We start from the raw sequence: 18,287 nt of genomic DNA on the forward strand, positions 1-18,287 counted from the left end.
TCGTCGACACTTCTCAGATAAGTTCATGACCTGTATTATATTACCTCGCCCGAACGTTGCAAGCGAGTTTCGTCGACACTTCTCAGATAAGTTCATGACCTGTATTCTATTACCTCGCCCGCACGTTGCAAGCGAGTTTCGTCGACACTTCTCAGATAAGTTGATGACCTGTATTCTATTACCTCGCCCGCACGTTGCAAGCGAGTTTCGTCGACACTTCTCAGATAAGTTCATGACCTGTATTCTATTACCTCGCCCGCACGTTGCAAGCGAGTTTCGTCGACACTTCTCAGATAAGTTCATGACCTGTATTATATTACCTCGCCCGCACGTTGCAAGCGAGTTTCGTCGACACTTCTCAGATAAGTTGATGACCTGTATTCTATTACCTCGCCCGCACGTTGCAAGCGAGTTTCGTCGACACTTCTCAGATAAGTTCATGACCTGTATCATACCTGTTGCTTGTCTGTCTGTCTGCTTATAAGACCAGTGGGTCGACGTGCTGTAAATGTAGGCTACTTTTGTGTGTGTTTTTATTCTGAAAGTTAGCTGTCTGTCTTTTCTTGGATGTCTGCTCTATTCTTTGGTAAACTTGATGTGATGTCTACGATGTAAAAGCTTTTTTTCTCTTTGCATAGGATGCGTGCACGTTTCTTTTACTGATTGGTATTTTGTGATCTCAAATTATTAACAACTACTATTGACTTCTTTAAGGAGTGTGTACATTCCCACGGAGGATACACGCTTTGAAAAAAATTATACAGTTCAGTCACACAGCATAGTTTACAAACTTTTACCGACTGCAGTAAAGTCTCAGTCTGTCTCTGTTTCTTGCTCCCTCATTATCTTGTGTGTGTGTTTGTGTGTGTGTGTGTGTGTGTGTGTGTTCAAAAAAAGATTGTTAGAAAAGGCCTAGCCTTAACATTTTTATCCCTGTCAAATAAAGTTCTGTTGAGTTCTCTCAAAAAATAGCCGACATTTCCTATCCAACAAGGAAGCAACTGACACGAGGCACACTGACGAGGATCCAATTTCCCAGCAAAGGTCAAAACAACCGTTCTCTTTGCAGTCAATAGTTTAAAAGTGCAAAAAACTTCCAGCAAAGACGGTACGATTTCTCCGAGCAGAAAGAATCATCGCAGAGCGCGCATTAATGATTTATTTAGCGCATAAAGGTCGCACGCGCTCACTCCCTCTCTCTCTCTCTCTCTCTCTCTCTAGTATACTGATACACACGGATCAAAAAGAGAGAGAGAGAGACTCTGTTTTTCTGAAATTGTCCATGTTTTCTACACTATGCGTCATGAAAAAAAACTAGGAAGATGCATTTGTGAATGCAGATCTTTGTGATGAGGTCGTTTATTTTACAAAAACTGTGATATGACTGGAAAGGCCATTCATTCCCCTACCATATTCAACAAACAGATTGATCTACATAAGCTAGTGTCTAAACAGTGGGACCGTCCTACAACACAGACATCCCCAAAAATCAAATTCGCAAAAGCAAGGTCACGTCCAGCGTTAAAATCGACCAAAAAAATCAGAAAAGCTAAAACGCAACAAGTTTAAAATGCCATTGATTTGTTCAGATTAGTTTCATAACCCACACTGTCGCTTAAACTGTCAGGAACGTGTTAATCACGATGTGCTAGGTTAATATGCGTGTCTGTGCGAGTGTGTGCGTGGGTCAGAGTGTTAGTGTGTGTGCGTGGAGTGTGTGTGGGTGTGTGTGTGCCTCGTTTTTTATGACGGGTAGAATAGATCTTTTCAACTAACGTACATGTCATAACTTCTTGCAACGTGAACACACACACACACACAAACACACACACACACACACACACGCGCGCGCGCGCACACACACACACACACACACACACACACACACACACACACACACACACACGCACACACACATTTACAAGATGGTGAGGGAGGGAGACACAGAGGGTCACAGAGAGCACGATTTACCGCAATCCACAAAAAATGCAAGCACCGATTCTGTGTCAAAACCCAGCTTACTCGCCGGGTAAGACAATCTCAATCAGCCCTCGTGCCTCCACATGCATGCAAAACATGACAAACTTTCACCCACTTATACCTCGGGGCCGACAAGCGACAAAGCTCTGTCTTCCCCTGTGGCTGTCCTCAGAAGGAATTGAACACCCCACAGTCGTCTAACCCGGTCTCTACGCTAACTCCCCAAGCGCCACTTTAGTCTACTTCTTACCCGGAAACGTCAGCTGAAGAGCGCGATCAATTTCAGCGGCAGAAACTGATCGCACACTTAAGCGCAGGATACAGGCCTCGCAAAGGCAATGTCAGTTTCAGCCGCGGAAACCGATCACCTCCTTCTGCCCTTGATACAGATGGGTTCTCACACACAAATCAATTTCAGCGAGTGAAACTGGCTCGTTCAATGTGAAAGAACTGAATGGGATGTCACCGGTCCTTTACAGAAAAGATGCGCCTGGAATTGACTTCCTATTTTGTTTTGGAGAGTATTAAAAGATTCCCAAAATGTGAAGAAAGAAAAATCCAAGAATGGAACCATATATCACCTGCAACATTTACACAAATGTAGACAGGTTGTTTTTTCTGAGTTCTCAACGAGTCTTTCGATTCATACCTTTACGTCCACGCGAAATACATTCTTTGAAAAATGTTCAGGGCACCTATACTATAGGGTGTTCCCTGGCGGCAAGCGTTCAAACAAAAGGGTGTTTGTCCTACCTGGCGGTGTCTGTGATCAGAAAGTGAGGCCAACCTCGGACTGTGGAATAGGTACAGGACAATAATTATACACCCTGAAGGCACGCGCGTGTCAAAGATACACATGCTTCCAATTTACGGAGTGTGCTCTTCCTTCTTGTTTTTGGCTCACGTAAGTGTAGCCTATGCGATCATAACTTTGTCTGTCTGTGCGTTTGTGCGTGTGTGTGTGTGTGTGTTTGTGCGTGCGTGTGTGTGTATGTCTGTGGTAGAAACTCTAACATTTGAAGACGTCACATTACATTGACGTCACATTATGACGTAAGAGGGTTAGACGTCACGCGAAGGAAGTACTGAAAGTCTCGGTCATTATTATTTTGAGCGCGCCGAGACTAGTTGGCAGTCGTGTCCTGTAAGTAGGCTACATGCAGACAGACAGATCTAGATCTAGTGTCTCGCTTTCTTGCACAGTTTCACCTATGCTCTTTCTGTGTGTGTGTGTGTGTGTGTGTGTGTGTGTGTGTGTGTGTGTGTGTGTGTGTGTGTGTGTGTGTGTGTGTGTGTGTGTGTGTATGTGTGACGGAGTGATTGAGTTTGTGTTACTGTTTGTCGATTTCTTACGTGAGCCTTGATGGCTTCGCCTCTTGTTTTACGGATGTTCTGCTACATTTCAAATTTACAGTCGAACCTATCAAAATCGTGCAATCTGGTTCGTTTTTGAATATATCTATTAAAAATAAAATCTCTTGATCTTTGCTAATACCGTAAGGACAATCTAAATGAAACTAAGTTCCTGAGACCAGGAAGGTCATAACGGCCCTGATGAGGAAAACAGAACAAGGTGACGTGTCCCACTGCAGTCTCGCTGAAGCAAAGATCAATGAAGTCATCCTTATCTGACTCATAATCAGCCTGCAAATGTCAACACTGCTGCTGTGTTACTAATCAGCCACAGCAAAATATGTGACATCTCTCTCTCTCTCTCTCTCTCTCTCTCTCTCTCTCTCTCTCTCTCTCTCTCTCTCTCTCTCTCTCTCTCTCTCTCTCTCTCTCTCTCTCTCTCCCACTTTCTAATGCGCATGGGATGGGGTGGTTGATGAAATAGAAGGAACATCAAAACAAAACTGGGGGGCAGGGGCCGAGATGGGTGCGCACATTACAACAGATTCGGGCGGAAACAGAACCAGAGAAAAAGCAAAAGAAATTGATCGATGGATTGATTGATTCTTAATGCACAGAGGATAGGGATTTTAGGCACAAGTCCAGTCTTACAACCTGTCCTTACTACATCTTAAACAAAAAGAGACACAGACAGACAGATACAGCGACACCAAGACAGAGACAGATGACCGATTTAAACGTTGTTTGTTCTGACCTGACACAAGAGACAAAGCAAAGAAAGACTCTTTCAGTGAGATCAATAATGAAGGAAACCGAATGAGAGCGTTTAAACTTTCCTGCCCCAGCAATTGCCTTTCAACAAACATTCCGGCACTCAATGCGACACACTCAAAAAACAAAGGCGACAAGTGGTCACCACACTTGAAAATCAGAAAATCAATGCATCGCCTAAGCCCCACATGACATCGCAAATTCCATCCTGAAAATCACATGACATTGCATGTTTTTTGTTTTTAACTTTTAACGTTCATTAATCGAAGTTTTGACTGAGATGCGACAATGCGACAAAAACGAGTTTTTTTTGTTTGTTTTTTTGCTTAACGCCCAGCCGACCACGCAGGGCCATATCAGGGCGGTACAAAAACGAGTGGTAAGCACCAAACAGACATCGACATTTAATGGCACAGTCGTATGAAACTCAAATTTACTCTCCAAAGAAACTGAAAAGAACGGCGAGCTTGAGGGGAAGTGTCACCGAAATCAAAAGAATCGCTCATTGCAATGAGTCACTGTTTACTATTAAAAGAAAACCGTGCCAACCACGTGATGTTATCATCGGTAAGCGATCTGTACAAGATAATCAAAATGACCTTGTGTCTTCTTGCTGCACGATAATAACCCCTACTGCACGATAATAACCCCTATTGCATGATAATAACCCCTATTGCATGATAATAACCCCTACTGCATGATAATAACCCCTACTGCACGATAATAACCCCTACTGCACGATAATAACCCCTATTGCATGATAATAACCCCTACTGCATGATAATAACCCCTACTGCACGATAATAACCCCTACTGCACGATAATAACCCCTACTGCATGATAATAACCCCTACTGCACGTTAATAACCCCTACTGCACGATAATAACCCCTATTGCACGATAATAACCCCTACTGCACGATAATAACCCCTACTGCACGATAATAACCCCTACTGCAGTAATAACCCCTACTGCACGATAATAACCCCTACTGCATGATAATAACCCCTACTGCACGATAATAACCCCTACTGCACGATCATAACCCCTACTGCATGATAATAACCCCTACTGCACGTTAATAACCCCTACTGCACGATAATAACCCCTATTGCACGATAATAACCCCTACTGCACGATAATAACCCCTACTGCACGATAATAACCCCTACTGCACGATAATAACCCCTACTGCACGATAATAACCCCTACTGCACGATAATAACCCCTACTGCACGATAATAACCCCTACTGCACGATAATAACCCCTATTGCATGATAATAACCCCTACTGCATGATAAAAAACCCTACTGCACGATAATAACCCCTACTGCACGATAATAACCCCTACTGCACGATAATAACCCCTATTGCATGATAATAACCCCTACTGCACGATAATAACCCCTACTGCATGATAATAACCCCTACTGCACGATAATAACCCCTACTGCACGATAATAACCCCTACTGCATGAAAATGAAATACAAAGAAAGGTAACGAACTTTAAAGGCTCGGAAGCGAGAGGTTGCGAGTTCGACCCTGGGTCAGGGCGTTAGCAATTTTCTCCCCCCTTTCCTAACCTAGGTGGTGGGTTCAAGTGCTAGTCTTTCGGATGAGACGAAAAACCGAGGTCCCTTCGTGTACACTACATTGTGGTGTGCACGTTAAAGATCCCACGATTGACAAAAGGGTCTTTCCTGGCAAAATTGTATAGGCATAGATAAAAATGTCCACCAAAATACCCGTGTGACTTGGAATAATAGGCCGTGAAAAGTAGGATATGCGCCGAAATGGCTGCGATCTGCTGGCCGATGTGAATGCGTGATGTATTGTGTAAAAAAAAAAATTCCATCTCACACGGCATAAATAAATCCCTGCGCCTTGAATATGTGCGCGATATAAATTGCATAAAATAAAAATTAAAATAAATTAAAAAAATAAATCCCTGCGCTTAGAACTGTACCCACGGAATACGCGCGATATAAGCCTCATATTGATTGATTGATTGAAAGGCACGCTCCTTTTCGTGAAAACAGTTGGGCTTACCATCTAAGATCTGACCAGGTTTGCACAATGGGACAAGACCATACACATACCATAATCTAAGATCTGACCAGGCTTGCACAATGGGACAAGACCAAATTAACACATACCATAATCAACCCCCTGGCTCAGTTGAGTTGTGATGAGTTTTGGGGGGAATTAATTTTCTCAAGTGGCTTAAACGAAATTAATTCATAAAAATATTCCACTGTGCACAGAGAGCAGCCAGGCTGTTGACTGTTGGTATGTGACCAAGTGGAGGGATCCGAGACGGTGAGCCAAACTGTTCGAACGGGAAGGCGTAGGCTTACACTTTTCATACACGGACAATCTTTTCAATCATCCACAGTTTAGAAACAGAACAGTTTCACCCATCCGTTTAAATCGCACAGGATTATTTTGCAAGCACAATAATGTGGATAAATATTAGTATGTTCCTTCCACTTGGAAAACCGAATTGATTAAGACCAACACCACAGCCGACAATCCGGTGATGATCAATGGGGAGCCCATCAAGGAAGTGGAGTCCTTTGTTTACCTGGGGAGCATCATTGACGGACAAGGAGGCTCGGACAGGGACGTCAAAGCAAGGATTGGGAAAGCACGGGGAGCCTTTGTCATGCTAAAGAAGATCTGGAGTTCCAAGGAGATTAGCCAAAGGACGAAGCTTCGGATCTTCAATTCAAATGTCAAGTCTGTTCTTCTCTATGCGGGGTGTGAGACATGGAGGACAACAGAGACCATGCTGGGAAAGATCCAAATCTTTGTCAACACCTGCTTGAGGCGCATCCTAAACATCAGATGGACGGACAGAATCCGAAATGAAGACCTTTGGCAGAGAGCTGACCAGAAACCAGCGGCGCAGCAAATTCTCCGGAGGAAATGGGGCTGGATAGGGCACACCCTGAGAAAGCCAGCATCCAGTATCACGAGGCAAGCCCTGAAGTGGAATCCACAAGGGAAAAGGAAGAGAGGCCGGCCGCGCAACAGCTGGAGACGAGACACTGAAGCAGAGATCAACAGGCAGGGGAAGACCTGGAGCCAGATCGAAAGGGCAGCCCAGGACCGTGTCGGATGGAGAATTGTCGTCGATGGCCTATGCTCCCCCGGAGGTTCATAATGGCCTAAGTAAGTAAGTCCTTCCACTTATTTAGCTATTCGGGGCCTCTTGAATTTTGCTTCCTTTCTCGGTTTACATGGTGGTCTTCGTGTTTGAAACTGAAGGTTCTAATAAAAAAAAACATATCATTTAACACTTGATCCTCTTCAAACGGTTAAACAAATTTGTGGGACTCGTTGACCGAACAAAGACATTTTATCACACACACACACGCACGCACGCAAGCACATAAACACACACACACACACACACGCACGTTCACACACTCACAAACGCACGCACGCGCACACACCCACACACACACCCACACACACACACCCACACACACACCAAAATGGAAGAGGAAAAAACACCTGGCATGCAAACCAAAAATCCTTGATTCTTTCTTGCAAAAACTCTACATCCCAAAGAAAATTCACATAATTACACCGCTTGGAATATGCATACGAACCAAACGCGAACAACCAATCGATCCTCTCCTCAACGACCAACCGAAGCGATTGATGTCATTTCTCTAACTGGTGACCTAGAAGAAGAAGCTCATGGGGTCGCATTGGAAGGGAGCTAACGTCACGAGACTAAGACGATTGTCTCCCTTACCAGCAAGCCGATTAAAAATCTATTCGCTTCGAAAACTTCTTTGGAAAGTGAGCCACTGACGGGCGTTTCGATCCTACAGAAAAACCGCCAGAAAAGTACAAAAAGTGTAATAAAAACTGTAAGCCGATTACCTCCGATCTCTCTCTCTCTCTCTCTCTCTCTCTCTCTCTCTCTCTCTCTCTCTCTCTCTCTCTCTCTCTCTCTCTCTCTCTCTCTCCAGTATTCACGACTTTTTTCCGTGACCTTTCGGATTAGTGGGGGCTGCCATTTTGATTTTGATGCGCTTCCTTTTCCGGTTTACGTATTTTCCGGTTTAACATAGCATTTGCGTGTTTTTGTCAGAAGAGTGATATTTGGTTATGAAGGAAGTCAAGTCCGCCATTACCTGCAACCTCAGTTGAGTGTTTACTTTGAACTTAAACTTGAACCGTAACAGTGTGTAGCCAGTTCGCAAGACCTGTTCATCTTCCTACCAGTTCCAACTGTTGTTATCAATGGGTCGCGCAGCTGGAGGAAGTGTTTATTTCCATTCGGAGCCCAACTTCAGTTCAAACCCAGTCAAGAACTGGCCTTGACATTCGTTTGGAACTTAGTTCAACGAGTATTTTCTCGAACGTAACTTTTGACCCAGCTGTCAGGTTGGCATCATGAATTAGACGTACACCGGCAGTTATAAATCATGTTGTGCAAAAGACTGTAAAGAAGTAGAAAATTGTGGAAAATCGGGAATGCTTTCTCAGTTTGTGCACCCTGGCAACATTCATCAGGAAAAAAACTGCATATGCCTTCCTCTGCAAAACAAAGGTCGCGCGAAGAATGTTGAACGGGCAGCGACGACTAGCTGTTCTTCTTCAAAGTAATAAACTACCCCCCAAACCCTGCAGGTTTGTGCGATTTACTTTGTGGACATGAAGCCAGCAGAGGACTCAGGAATGCCCACTTAATTCCTTGATTTTACTTCCGTCACAAGAACTAAAAGAACATTCAATGTTCGTTAAATCTGTGGATCAAGTGACTCACGAAGCGGAGGAAAAGAAAATCACCGGCAGATCTGTACAAGATGTTGAATTCTGCCAGGGAAACGAAGCCGCTGTCACGGCAGAGAAGTCTCCGCCTACGAAAGTGGGTAGATCTAGAGCAAGGTAAACATACGTTTTTCAACGCTTGTTCACAAACACACACACACACACACACACACACACACGTACACAAACACGCTCACACCATCACACACACACTTATGAAAGAGATGGAATAGCTGATCGAGTGATGACAATGTTGATTGATAAGTATTTTTTGGTGCGGTGAACTTGAGGCAATATTGTTCTATCAATCCATCGATATATTTTACACTTTCACCCCAGAAATGAAGCACGTGTACACATATTGAACAAAAGAACCATTTTAAGCTTCCATTGGTATTGTTTCCTCTTTTTTTTTGCAGACATGTTGGCAGGAAGTGAGTGTTTCACCCCACTCTTGCAAGGTAGGTTGATCACTGATGACAAGTTCTGATTGTTTTTCCTTTTTAATATTAAACGGATGACAATCCGTACTCTGCAGATGGATCTAACCGAGATGGATCTAACCGATACACGGAAGCAACATTGGGAACACACTATTATTCAGTCTGTGAATAGTTCATGTGTGAGGGGTATTACTGCAAGTACGTTCACTAATGTAGAGAAATAATTTTGGACTCAAACTTCAAGTTAAATTGTTTCTGCTGTCAGAGCCATCTTTCTGAAGGAACAATATTTTACATGCCACTGGATTGTTGTATATTCCTTATTTTGCAATGACAGGCTCAGCTTTCATTTGATTGTAATGTGTTTCTTATTTGAAGCTTTGTATCATAAAAGCTCTGTAGAAGTGTTGCACTTGTTATGCAGACTGCATTAGGCATGGTAGCTATTGCACCTCCCCCCCCCCCCCCCCCGCCTATTTATCTAACACACCCACCCACACACATACACATTGTGCTGACAAAGGATTTTTTTCCATTCTCCTTCAGGCCATCGCTTAATTTCTTGCAGACTGAGGAGCAGAGGACGTTTGAGCCGCTCCTAAACATGGGGCACACAAGCCACAAGGTAAATAAGGTATCAGTTTATAAACAAATGTTTTCACTTTGACTTTTATCGCATAATTTTTTCATTAAACTCTGTAAATTGTGGCAATTACACATTATGCCAATAACATTATTATGAAGAATGAAGATTTTCAACTTATCATTGAAGAAATGAAATCAAGCATTTTTGTTCATTCTGTATTTGATTATTATTTTCCAGTCTTTGGGTTGGCATAGTGGGTGAAATAAGGGTGAGGAGTGTCGGTTGGTGTTATTTTTTCGGTCTTGGTGATGTAATATTTTTCCCACGGTATTCATGGTTATTTTTGACTTTAGTGCCGATTCCAGAACAGCCTCTTAAACTGAAAAGCTACAAGGTCAACACTATAAACAGGTTACTGGTGTCTCAGGCATTGATGTTTTTAAAAAAATTTGCACAGCAATTTATGTGTTTGTAAACAGATAATGAAAATAAAGCATAACAACTTTTATATTTTGTAAGTGGAATTAAATGTTTTCATTTTTTATTTTGAAGTGTTTTTGTATTCAGGTTTTATTGGATGGGTGGGGGGTGGTTTTGGTGGTTCTGATTTTTTATGATGTAAGGATTTTTTTCCTTAATTAGTTATTTAATTAGTTTATGAATGGGGGGGGGGGGGCCGAGGGGGGGGGGGGATTTAAAGTGTATTTCTGGCTTTCGGAGAGGTGCTAAATCTGTTAAAATGGAAATGAAATAAAACAATTGGTGGTGAGGGTTATTACAAAAAAAGTAAGGATTATTTCTCATACCTTTTGATTTTTTACCCAAAAATTATGTTATTTACAATATCATTTGACAGTCCGACACTGAAGACTGCAGACTTCATGGCAGCCACTGACCTGACGATATGACAGCCATGAATTGAATATCGAACGCAGAAGAAGAAAAAGAAGAAGACAGTCTAACAGGAAAATAATTCTGGTATGCTCATAATTTCTATGCCAGTTTGAAAAAAGTCATGAATTGAAGTTTACCCAGGTTAGACATTAGCATGTCGTAATTGTGACAATGAATGTATCCGTAAACGCACCAAGAGACTTACTTTGAAAAATTGAAGTCATGCATCGTCAATATGACTACAATCACAAACTGAATAAGGGGAAATCATGTCAATTTGGTGGTTTGGATCATCAGCTGTTGCTCATTCGCTATAATGGTCTACTTGACAAAGCCCGTCTTCATGTGCTTCTTTGTTTCTTTATACCTAGTGTAGACAACATGTAGGCGTTAGCAGACTGTTTGTTGTATTGCTGTTGTTTGTTTGTGAGTAAAACTATGGTGTGACCTCAATTGTTTGAAATTTGTTGTGTATGTTCTACTTTGTGTAAGGTGTTTCTCCATGCCCCCAGAAGAACCGACATTATTAAAACCTTCATACCCTGAAAATACTTGCATACTAGATGTTGTTTCTTATTGTAATGATTGGGGACAGGCAAGCTCTTAAATTGTGCAAGCCTTCAGAAAACTGTCAAGTCTGATTTGCTAGAACAAGCGATATTAAAACGTTATTAAGATACATATTTGATTAAATATGTGCAGGAACTACTTCAGCAGATTCATATGGCCAGTCTCACAATGCAAAGAAGGTGAGTAAATTGAATTATGTGACAAATGTCTCTCCCACCTGTTCTGTGTTGTGTCAGCCGTGATTGCCTGATGAGAATTTGAAAACATGTTGCTATGGTTGGGTTCATGTTAGTTAGCAACATGTTTTCACATAGAAAATCGTGGGCACCTGAACAAATATCTGCACATTACAATGAAGTCTTACTTTGTAATCTGATGGTTTAATAACAACCCCCCACCCCCACCCCCCCCCCCACCCCCCACCCCCACCACCCCCCCCCCCCCCCCCCCACCCCACCACCCCAAGAAGAAGCTCACATAACTACCAACTACACAATTTCATTACAGAATCAAACAATGGGAAGAATCAGGATTCAGCAGTGCTAGGTCGTTGGGGGGGATAGCTATCACTAGGCACTCAGCAATGAATAGTTGAGGTTTTCACGGACATTAACAAAATCCGGTAACCTACGGACAGTAAATTTCACAGGGAAGGGAACAAGAACGTCAAAAATGGAAAAGTATGTTTTTTCTTTCAAACCATTGATAGAGCTCTGAAGCTTCACACAAGTTTTGCAGAGAGAGCAATCGGCCTCTTCATTTTTGGCACTAAAACATGCGCACACACAAAAAGAAAGTTTTTAAAAAGTGGCGCCGATGTATTCTCACACTCACAGCCTTAGAATAATATTGCAGTTTGTATGTTACCAAATTGAGGCATGATTTTACTCCATGCAATTACCTGACCAAATCTGCGACAGTCGGGCAAACTTCTTCCAAGTCGGATTGGGCCTTCAATCAAATACTCAGAAACCAGCAGCTACTTTAAGTAATACTAGTTTTGTTGTTATTTTTTACAGCTTGTACTGAATGTGTTTTCTTTTATCTCCTCAGAATCGAGTCAGCCAGAGAAAGACCATTGAGAGGGAGAGCGCACAGTAAAGCATATATGGCATGCACTTCGGTGGACCAGTGCCATCATCTTCATAACAAGAGATGCAGATCATATTTTCTTATGTTTAAAGTATAGCTGTTAGCAAAAGTATTTGACGATTCTTGGGTACGACTTTCGTGTTTAATCCTATTAGCTTGTGTACAGCCCCAAAATCTGTTTTATTTTGATTTATCATTTATAGTTTGAATTTTTTTTTTATGGAATTAGTCCAAATGTTAATACATCTAAGGTTGCAATATTGTTTTCTTGTATATACCCTTAAAACTACCTCTTCGTGTAAACAAAATTTAATTGTAAAAAGAAGTGTTTGTTCAAGGGAGATAATTTGAAGCGAATTTTTTTTTAAATCAGTAAAACTGCGTAGTGACATCCTCAATTAAATAAAAAAGAATAAGGAATAAAGGTATACACACAGGTTGTACCCATTTTCTTGATTGCACTGCTTTTAAATAGAAAGCTTTTTTTCTCAGAATTATTTTACAAAAAAAATTCAAGGGAGGCAATTGATATGATAAAAAGGAAGAATTTTTTTTTCTTAGAATACTGTACACATTTAGTAAAGTATAATTTACAAGACAAAACACAGGGTTTTTTGGGTTTTTTTACTTGACAAGAGAACCACGAGATTTGTGCAGATTATTTAAAATTTTCTGTACAGTATATTTTACAAAGACAGATCCATACAATATATATAATTTCGTAATAGATGTTTTCAATTTGTAGGTATGTTTTTTTTTAAATCAACAGTTCGGATAGCCACAACAAGTGTGTATGTCTTGTGATTTGAGAGCTTTAGCACTGGATGCTTAGAATCCTCTTGATCATTTACTTCAGTAGGTAAAGCCACCTTCTCCAAAATCTTCTCTCCTATTCTGTGCTTACTACAGTGGGTTTGACAAGAGAACCACGAGATTTGTTTTTGTACATATGTTGCTTTTATTCTTTACACTTTAATGATTTAATTCTATGTGCACATTTTTTTTTAACTGTGTTTTTGTTTTTGTTTTCCTGTATTCAAAGTGTGTATGGAAACCACAACCTGTCACAGCAGTATTATTAATCTGGATCTCCCTGCTAAGAACGTAATTAACAGAACGTGTGCATGTAGCTAAAGAACTTAAAAAGAATTTCTGCTACTTCACTCAAAATACGTCCATCCTCAGTGGCTCACACTCATATTTTCTTAAAATAATATTTCTTCATACAAACATGTTTGCGAATTATTCAATTTTGCGTAAAATATTCAATTACGATTTCTTTGCGTGTTGCAAAATTATGTAATAAAATTATGCAAGATCAAATTCAAAACAGCAATAAAGCTGCTGACGGCAGAATACCTCTGTTGACTTCTCTATCTGTTGGGTCAAACTATGCCACAGGCATGTTTCTTCTAGTAGCTCAATATTACGTGATACAGTCTCAAAGACAGAACAAGGCAATAACCTTTTTTTGTGTAGATTCGATTGACTTTTTCCTGAAATAAAATATTCATGAAGCGGGTTCTGACTGAGTTAATATATTTCTGGAAAGCTGAACAACGCAATGCGTCTGTGACTGGTGAAGAAGCAGAGCTGGAGCTTTTTGTATTGTTTGTCGTTGGTTTTATTACACACGCACTCACATACGGTCAACAAAATGTTGCATGTTCCTGCTTGACAAACAAATGCCTGCATACATGTGTGCACGTTCGAACGTACGAACATTCATACCTGTGCAAACAATCTGCCACTTCAAGTTCAACACCCAAACCCCACACATTCCTCCAAAAGGAGTCTGAAATATAATACTGGCATTTGTGGTATTGAACGAGGACCTCAACTTCCATTGTCTAGTGCATGTGGGTCTCATGTTGTACGTGTGAAACCACTTACTTAAAAAAGAAAAAATCGTGTAAGCTTATCAACAAAAAAAACGAACAATTATATTCTTAAACAAACTGGTTAGAATAACAGATTTAGGAGAATGCAATGCAAGGAACATCTTTATCTAATTCGGTCGATGCTTAGATCTAGAAAAGCACCCACTTATTCCAGTATAATAGAGAAAAAAATCCAATTGAAAAAGTTCCAGATCTAGACAAGGCAGCACTAGCAGCAATTTTAGCTAGCAAAATCGAACTTGCCCTGCAGTCATGCAAGGTCAAATCACTTTCCCTGCCTAGTGGGGGTTTGGCGGGTAGAGGGCCGGTGCTGGCACACTCGGAGTGAAACGACATGTCACCTACTTCGATAGCTTCTCCGGATTTACGTGTACAAACAGCGTCCGGTTTTACCGCTTCGATTCTAAACCCTAGTTTCTCATGTTGGTAACAAACTGGCTATTTGTTTATCAGATGTGTCGTTGTTCCACATTAAATGATGCTAGAATGCAAGGTCGCAATCATTTGGTTATCAAACCAGGTTGTGTTCTTTTTTTCATCACCTTTTTCGCGCAAACAGTTTTGCGCCATTTCTTTTGCGCAGACTGGGCGGGACAGGAAGCGGAAGCGCATCAAAATTTCTGATTGGACAATGATGCCGACGCCCACTTGACCCCCACTACAATGTCAAGGTCGGAAAGTCGTGAATACTGATTGACACAGATCAAAAAGACACACGAATTCCTCACACTCTCTGACTATCCAAAAAGGTTGAAGGGACGTATCAGTACCAACAACCAACTACTCTCCCAACATGACATAGACGACTAGCCCCCCAAAATATCAGAAACAGCTAAATTGACTCAAGAAATGCACCTATGTTCACAGCATTCCATTTGTACTTTGGCAGTGCCACTATTGTTTATCGATATTCAACCTGGCGCCCTCTGGCAGGCAATCCGCGATATTGCAAGCAATTTATTTATTGCATTATCGTCTGTTAGACCACGACAGGTACGATTCCATTATCTCCGCAGAATAGACTCATTCTCGGCTAACCTCGCTGCGCTAAATGACGTCTCTGTGCGTTACGAGATTGCCAGAGTCTCGAGAGACGTTGAGGGCAGATGTAGGCAAGCCGAGACAAAAAGAGCCAACAGCGGCGTAATGACCAATCGGACCCTGGAGAGAGGTAAGGTCGTCAGCAGTAAGACAATGATCATGCATACAGACAAAGCTATTAGCGAAAACATGGCCATTTGCGTTGAACACAATCGTATTCCCGAGACAACAGAAACAACCACTGTCCACAGGAACATGAGACATGTGGCTCCAGACATCTGCCACTTGCAGTGAGGACGTCGTTTGGAGTCGGCAGTCTGCAAAACACCGAACCTTATTTCAAATCGCCGAAAATTGTGCCGTCATTTCGGCAGATGTGCCAAACTTTTTGGTTTAAACAATGTTTTATTCATGTTTTACATGTTCATGAGAATTACATTGTCGTAAAGTGAAAACAACAACAAGCCTACGGCTTATGGTGGTGTCTTCAAAACAAACTTGCAATCAGAAATACGAACATGGCGAACTTTTTCACGACAAGGGTAAGGTGACCCTAAACTTCGAGAAATTCCGAAATTAGACCTACATGGCTTTTTCTTCACATTTCCCGAAGAAATTAAATCCTCGCACAGTCCTGCACTTTGCGATGAAATAAAGATGCAAACTAAAAAAGTGTCAAATCAGTCAATATATAAGCTCATATTTGCAGAGACATGTGAACTTCCATACACTGGGCGTAGTGATCTAATGTCAATGTCGCTGAATGAACGGAGGACCGGACCGCAAATTCACACTGCTTGAGACAATTCCTTCATTTCCTCAAGCATTTACAGTGAAAATACTTCTGAAAGTTTACGCAGTCATGGCAAATTTGCCAGTGGCGGCTGCTTTTCAATCAAATCATGTAATACACTCAGGTTACTCGACGCATTCACGTCTGCTTTTAGTGCTGATAACGAAACCTGTGTTCATTATGGGGGCCAGGAGGCCCCCATTCATACGGATAGTTTCGAGGTTGACCATGGACAGCGCCATTTTGTTGTGAAATACGTCATCAGTTTGTGTACACAGGAAGTTGTGACATCCGTCACCTTATGGGAGGGGTTAAGGCAACATTGTTCATCAGTAGAAAGTTGTGAAATCCGTCACCCTATGGGAGGGGTGAAGGCAAAATTGGTTATCACTGAGTTTGTGTAACACAGGAAATTGTGAAATACGTCACCCTATGGGAGGGGTGACGGCAAAATTGTTCAACAAAAACATCATTGGTCGAACTGTGCAGGATCAACCGCAACAAACTCAAACCATTCATTCTATACTGCAATTGAGTGACTTATTACTGACATTTTCATTTCTTATTTTCAGCACAGGTGTAGGAAAAAATCATGAACCAAAATGTTATTTATTTTCTAATCTAACATTTGTTTTACAAATGTGACCATGGTCTTTCAAACATACAGTGACATTAAACATTGTTATCTTAAAAAAAAGAAAAAAGATAAAAAGCTTTTGTGCACAAACCAGAAAATACATTGTACATTTTACCTACAGTGTCTGTGGCGGCAAAGGACCCAGCAAGTTGCACTGATCTATATTTTTAGATCAGTGGCAAGTTGTCAAAAACAGGCGCTTGCATTTGAATGTGTCCACTGATAGTAGGTTTGGTTGTGATCAATCAGAATGATGTGGGAATAAAAAAAATGTATGACAGTTTGGTATGATGACATGTAATTCACATATGCTGAAATGTGATATTATACATGATATAATATTATTATGGCTGTTGCCATGACCATGAACCCCAAGAAAGGTTTAATTTTATGTAAAATCAAAATACCAAAATCAAGCACCTATTAATCTGGTCTACGGCGCGGGAAGATTGAGGCCTTCGTAAACGTTCAACGTTGGCCAATAATGATTTTAACAATGTTGTGTCATTTTGTATTATGTTTTATTTTGTTGATCAATTGATAAATATGTCTTCCCAACATATTACAAATCAAACAGAAATAAAGTCTTACAGAACTACAATAATTATTGTTGCCGTCAAAACCTTGCAAGGCCTCAACCGTTCTCACGAGATCAGTTACACTCTCTCTCTCTCTCTCTCTCTCTCTCTCTCTCTCTCTCTCTCTCTCTCTCTCTCTCTCTCTCTCTCTCTCTCTCTCTCTCTCTCTCTCTCTCTCTCTCTCTCTCTCTCTCTCTCTCTCTGTATGTATGTCTTTGTCTGTGTCTCCCTCTGAGTCTCTCCGCTTCTGTCTTTCTATGTCTGTCTCTGTCTATGTGTGTGTGTGTGTGTGTGTCTCTCTCTCTCGCTTTCGCTTTCTCTCTCTCTCATCTGACTCTTGGCACACAGGTCGAAGCAGAGGTTAACTTGAGTGCACGTGTACCTAGCAGGAGAGGTGTGATTTCTTGAATTAGCTGAGGGCGGTGGTGAACATGGGTCTCAAAGCAGAGGTTGGGCTATTTTTAGACCGTCAACACAGACAGAACAGCGTCGTCAATCCCCGCGTGAAGGAAATCGCTCACCTTCCACGTCCAAAACGTAGTGATATTATTGACACGCCAGATTAGCGCGGTAGCGTATTGTGATAAGCAGGAAAGCGCGCTTTTCTGTATTCTTGTTAAAGGCACAGTGCAGCTCACAGCCTTCGTTTTGTGTTTTTGTTGCAGCTGAGTGCATTTACAGTTAAAAAATCCTCCTATGGTAGTAAAACAAACCCAAAACTACCCAACGACGACATCTGTGAAGCTCGACAGTTTCTTGTTCACGCGAGTGCATAAATTAACCTAGTTATTACGTGGTGTTTGGTCGGAGTTCGATTCAACTGAGTGATTCCGGTCTCCATTTTGTTTTACACAA

The 18,287-nt window shown here is 41.5% G+C and overlaps 1 long non-coding RNA gene across 1 annotated transcript; it reads left to right on the forward strand.

Moving 5' to 3' along the window:
• Window positions 1-8,095: 8,095 nt before the first annotated feature.
• LOC138975879 (uncharacterized) lies at window positions 8,096-14,153 on the forward strand. Its single transcript, XR_011458790.1, has 6 exons — window positions 8,096-9,014; window positions 9,317-9,358; window positions 9,887-9,965; window positions 10,783-10,904; window positions 11,523-11,569; window positions 12,444-14,153. It is a non-coding gene; the product is annotated as an uncharacterized lncRNA (long non-coding RNA).
• Window positions 14,154-18,287: the final 4,134 nt, after the last annotated feature.

This window comes from Littorina saxatilis, linkage group LG9, assembly GCF_037325665.1.
Source record: "Littorina saxatilis isolate snail1 linkage group LG9, US_GU_Lsax_2.0, whole genome shotgun sequence".
In the NCBI taxonomy this organism is placed as follows: Eukaryota; Metazoa; Mollusca; class Gastropoda; order Littorinimorpha; family Littorinidae; genus Littorina; species Littorina saxatilis.